We start from the raw sequence: 6,090 nt of genomic DNA on the forward strand, positions 1-6,090 counted from the left end.
CTCTTGGTTGTGGGCCAAATCACATTGATTTTGCACTAGTTACTTCATTTCTTTTTCCATGCTGCTTACTGTTGCTTATAGCTTTCAATTAAGTGACAATAGTAATCAAAGACATTTTGGAATTTTGTAACGACCCAAATCCAAGGTCATGACCGGCGCAAGGGTATTGATGGGAGTGACCTTTTTAACCTATGCAAGCCTAATATGAACAAATAAATCAAATGCTTGAAATTTTCTCATGGGACTCATCATGGAACCATATATCAAACAAGCATGAACATATTATATCTCACAAGAATGTGTTATATTAGTTTGCATGATAACATGCTCAAAATGCGAAAGCAGCACATATCAAGTAACATACATAGGTCATCCTATGGCAAATACAAAGTGTAGCCATCCCATGGTAATTTTTTCGAAATATATGTCCGTTAATACAAGACATAGCAAGATATTATCCATGATAGTCAAACATAAATGACCAAACCAAATAGGACCAATGGAGTACAACTTAAAACAAAAGGGCTAACGCTTAGTGGATGCCATATGTTCAGCTACCAAGACTGACAGAAGTATTGGCTTTTCCCAAGGACAGTGAGCCAAGCCACTACTGACCTGCAAAACAAATGCATCTTACATATGTGAGTTATAAATAATTCCCTAAGTAGATATGATGGGGGGACAAGCTAAAAGGAAAGTGTTTATCAAGACACTTTTTAAAATAATGCAAGTGATCCATTTCAAACAATATCAAAGTTTTCCTTTCAAACATATCACATACTCAAATAGTTTGAGAATTTAATTGCCAAGCCAAATTAATCATCCTAAGGTGCAAGAAATCTCAAACCATCATCTCGACGAATAAAAACTCATTTAAAAGGATTTTATTAGGTTTAGTTGAAAACCCATTCGTAAGCTCTTGAAATGAGAATAATAGTTTGTAAAACGTTCAAATATTTCTAAGAAAATAATTAATAAATATCGAGTTTAAAAGCTTTTGTGCGAGATGTTGAGGAAAACAAAGGTTTAGTGTTAAAAATAAAATAATATCAACACTTTTAGAAAACCCTTAAAGAAAATTATTGAATTTTATAATACATACTAAATTGAATAAATCAAGTTTAAAAACCAATGTCAGGGCAAATACCTAATCCAAAGATCAAGTTTGAGATGAACACCAAATCCAAATGCCAAAATTGAAACACCAAGGTCAAAACAAATGCCAAATCCAAAGACTGAAGTCTAAACAAATACCAAATCCAAAGTCCAATTCAAAATAATATAAAATGCAAGTCCAAAATCGAAACAAATATTGAACCCAATTCCATAGAGTTGAATATCATTTCAAAGATATCGTGGAGCGTAGATAGCATGGATAACCAAATCAAAGTATGCCGTAGCACCAAAGTGGTCGAATACATGATAGTCATCGATCGTATATCAAGGAGGTAGGATCGTATCAACTACCAAGGAAACCAAATCAAAAGGTAGAACTCCATTGACTATCAACCAAAGCTCAATATTGTGTACAATGGCTAGTGGCTACTGCCACTAACTACAGGTCCATAACTCAAGTACACATCATTAGAACATTTTGTTTTATATTCTAATATTCAAATGTTTGTTTCCATATGAAAAGGTGTATCCATTCACCATCCAAAATCAAAAGGTTCAAAGTCCATTTCCAAACAAAGGATGAATTCAATTGCGAACACGATCGAAGTTTAAAAGCCAAGACTAAATCAAAGTCATGAATCTCAAAGTCAAATTGACAAAATGTTAGGGTCTATGCAAAACTATCATTTTTCATTTCAAATTTCCAAATTGGAAATCATTCAACTAATCGTAGACAAACCCACCTCTTGAAGCGTGCCTTTTCCTCTTGGCACCTTTTGTTGAAAGCTTGGCTTTTTCAACAAACTCAAATTACTCAAATAGCACCTAAAAATGAGGTTTAATCATCAATATTCTCAAATTTTCGAAACACCTTGAATACCCATTTCTAACTCTATTTAATCTTCAATTATTCCCAATAATTTCCATAAATCTTTCATCCAAACCTTATACCCAACAATTAAACAGCTTATTTTACCTATTTTTCCACCTTGGTGAGCTTCTAGTGGAGAGGTCTAGCCAAATCTTAAAAACCTAGAAAAATTTATAGCTTTTAGAAAGAGAAAACAAAAATCATCAAAACCAAGTTTTGAGAGTGAAAATCCTTATCTTTAGCACTTAGAATCCAAGATTTGATGATGCATTTTGAAGGTCATGAAAGGTATGAAATTTGAGAAAAATGGGTTGAAGAATAAGGAAATAGGAGAAAAATGAGTGAGTCTCGAGTTGTAGGGCTTTTAAGCCTGCCTAAAGTGTCTAGGCAATGTAGGATCGACTATAAAGGGTTGAGGGCCAATCTTTGATCAGAAGGTTCATGTTTCATTCATTTTTCCTTCATAGGATCGACTATAAAGGGTATATAGTTAATCTTGGACTAGAATGCATAGACTTTCTCTGTTTTTACTTCACAAGGTCGACCCTCTCTGCATTGGGATCGACTTCTTAGGTCCAAATTTGGGCAAATTTTCCCTTTTAAGGCCTAATCCCATTCTAAATCCCTTCCACAACCTCCATAAGCTTTTAGTTTTGAATTCTCAAGGATGAAATTAAGCTCTTGGAGCTTAATACCAAGCTCTTGGAGCTTGTTTTAATCCATATAAGGCCTTATGCAATTTAATAACATAGTCAAGTTTTTCAAAGTCTTCAAAACCAGGGGGTTGTTTGACATAAACTTCTTCTTGAATAAGGCCATTTAAAAATGCACTTTTCACATCCATTTGAAATAGTTTGAAATTCATGAAACATGCAAATGTAAGTAATAACCTTATGGCTTCTAACCTGGCAACAAGAGCAAAGGTTTCATCATAGTCAATACCTTCTTCCTGATTATATCCTTGAACAACTAGCCTAGCTTTGTTTCTTATTACATTACCTTGTTCATCTACCTTGTTTCTAAACACCCACTTTGTACCAACAATTGGGTGATTGAATGGCCTTGAAACTAATGTCCATACTCTATTTCTTTCAAATTGTTCAAGTTTTTCTTGTATGGCCATCATTCAACTTTCTTCCTTTTTAGCTTTTTCGAAGTTTTTAGGCTCAATTTGTGAAATGAAAGCTAAGTATTTGCATGTTTCTTTAACTCCTATTTTGTTTCTAACTCCTTTTGAAAGATCACCAATTATCTGCTCTTGTGGGTGGTCTTTGACATATTTTCAACTTTTTAGAAGATCATTGTGTTGATTTTTAACTCTTTGCAGATCTTCTAAAGATGAAACTTCTACTTCTCTTTCATGAGAGTTTTCTTTGTTTTACTTCTTCACTAGGCTCATTTCTTCCATTTGTCTCTCAAGGTCCTCTGCATCATTATCATCAACAAAATCTTTCTTTTGTACAACATTAGTTTCATCAAAAACTACATGAATGGACTCTTTAATTATTAAAGTTCTTTTGTTGAAAATTCTATATGTTTTTAAGTTTAATGCATATCTTAGAAATATTGCCTCATCACTCTAAGCATTAAATTTTCCAAGAAAATGTTTTCCATTGTTCAAAACAAAACATTTACAGCCGAAACTTCTAAAATGGGAAATGTTTGGTTTTTTGCCTTTGTGCAATTCATAGGGACTTTTAGATATCATGGCCATTATTGAAACTCTGTTTAGAATATAGGCTACTGTATTGATAGCTTCTGCCCAAAAATACTTTGGTAGTTTGTTTTCACAAAGCATGGTTCAAGCCTTTCTTTTGAAGTTCAATTTTTTCTTTCAACAATCTCATTTTGTTGAGGTGTTCTAGGTGCAAAAAAGTTGTGATCTAACCCTTTTTCATTGCAAAAATTTTCAAATTCATCTCCTTCAAACTCACCTCCATGATCACTTTTAATGCTGACAATGAGAAGTCCTTTTTCATTTTGAACTCTCTTACAGTGATTTGCAAAATGTAGGTAATGCATCATTTTTGTAAGCAAGGAACTAGACCCAAGTATATCTTGAATAGTCATCAACTATCACAAAACCATATGATTTACCTCCTTAGCTAGTTATGTTGATTAGACCAAATAGATTTATATGCAACACTTCAAGAGGTCTAAAGGTTGAAATAATATTTTTGGCTTTAAAATATGTTCTAACTTGTTTCCCTAATTGACAAGCATCACAAATCTTATCATTCTCAAATTTAATTTCAAGCAATCCAATAACCAAATTTCTTCTCATTAGTTTTGAAATGGTATGCATACTTGCATGTTCAAGTCTTTGATGTCATAACCAGTTATCATTTTCATCATTTACCATAAGACATGACTCACAATCTAGCTCAAGATCTTCAAGAAATATAACATACATGTTTTTTATTCTTTTTCCTATGGATGCAATTTTGTTGGTACTAATATCTATAACTTCACATTTATGTGAATCAAAACATACTTTAAATTCTTTGTCATACAGTTGATTGATACTTAATAGATTATGCTTTAAGCCTTTAACAAACAAAACATGATTGATTTAAGCATAAGAATTTTTACCAATGGTTCCTATACCATGAATTCTGCCTTTTGAATCATCTCCAAATGATATTGTACCACCCTTTTTCTTATCCAGTTGAGTAAACAACATTTCATTTCCTGTCATATGCCTTGTGTCACGACCCGGTACTCCCCTCGAGTCCGTGAAAACGACCGCGGTGTCCTGATAGACACTCATTACCCGGAATGCCAACCGAAACTCTGCAAGGCTTTAATATCAGTTTCTCATTTCCCTTATGAGTAACCATTGCCAAATATCATGTTTTAAAAGATTTTAAGCTATTTTCAGCTTAAAACAATAAAAAAAATGATTTCTGTCTCATAGGGGCATTTTGGTCATCTTTCCTTGAAAATTTCGAAACCAGCTAAAAATATAGTATGCGAGTACAAAACACATAATTCATAATCAAATATAAGTTTAAACGTCTAAAACCTTCATTTAAAATGAAATTATGATTATTTAGATATAATAAAAAAAATAAAAGAAATATTCAATAAAATATTCTATTTTTTTATAAAACAATATTTTTAGAGTTATACATAAATAATTTTTGCAGCATAAAAGCAAAATAAATTCATACATACTATAATACAGTAAGCCAGAGTATTTAATTTAATTTACAATAACTAGTGAGCTCCCGAATAACCAAAAGGAAGGAAGATTGTGAACCTACAGTTTGGAGGATGTAAATCCAATGGTAGCCTCGATGAAATCAGCTATCTACAGCCTATTTTGAGCCTGAAATGGGTGGAAAGGAGGGTGGTGAGATTATATAATCCCAATAAGTAAACAAACATCATCCAAAATATCTAAAGTCGAGTAAATAGAGACGATTAAAATATTCCATCTCAATATGTATTTCATAACATAAATATTCATTTCATTTAAATAACCAACATGGCTTATGAGTATCTTAAAAGCTTGGCTCCTGCCAAAATCATTCTCGGGAATACCTTGGCCGAGGCATCAACCGAGTCTGCCAAGGCTGTTAAAAATTTCGTATACACGTAAACATATTTTTTTAGTTTGAAAAACACAATCGTTCCTTAGTGTTAGTGGAGTTCATCATCACGAGGTGGTTCGGCGTGACGTGAACTCTAACCATACCTCAGGAGATACCCTACGCGCCTTTTTGACCGAGGTACATATATAACCGAATTTCATGCCCCTCTAATAGGCTGGTCCATAGAACCCGCTCACTGCAGCAAGCTAAACCCACCATATAATTAAATTTACGATAGCATGACATGGCAATTATTTTATTTTACAGCCTCTCAAGGCAAATCAACAGTTCATACATTTTTAGCACATTTACCAATTCAGCCATTCATGCCAATATTGTCATAAGCCAATCAATTAGAACCATAAATTTATAACACATCAAGTGGTCTCCAATTACTCTATTTTCAAAGCCATCATTCAATTTCAAGACAATTTATAAAATCATTTCATTTAAACACATTTTGTTTATAAAACCTAAAAATTAACCATTTGAACTCATTTTCCATAA

The 6,090-nt window shown here is 32.8% G+C and overlaps 1 long non-coding RNA gene across 1 annotated transcript; it reads right to left on the reverse strand.

Annotated features, from left to right (window-relative positions):
• Positions 335-5,286, reverse strand: LOC108661724. The gene is made up of 3 exons (XR_001927497.1): positions 5,254-5,286; positions 4,580-4,780; positions 335-615 (listed from the first exon to the last, which is right to left on the reverse strand). It is a non-coding gene; the product is annotated as an uncharacterized LOC108661724 (long non-coding RNA).

Source organism: Theobroma cacao, chromosome 4 (assembly GCF_000208745.1).
Source record: "Theobroma cacao cultivar B97-61/B2 chromosome 4, Criollo_cocoa_genome_V2, whole genome shotgun sequence".
Classification (NCBI taxonomy): Eukaryota; Viridiplantae; Streptophyta; class Magnoliopsida; order Malvales; family Malvaceae; genus Theobroma; species Theobroma cacao.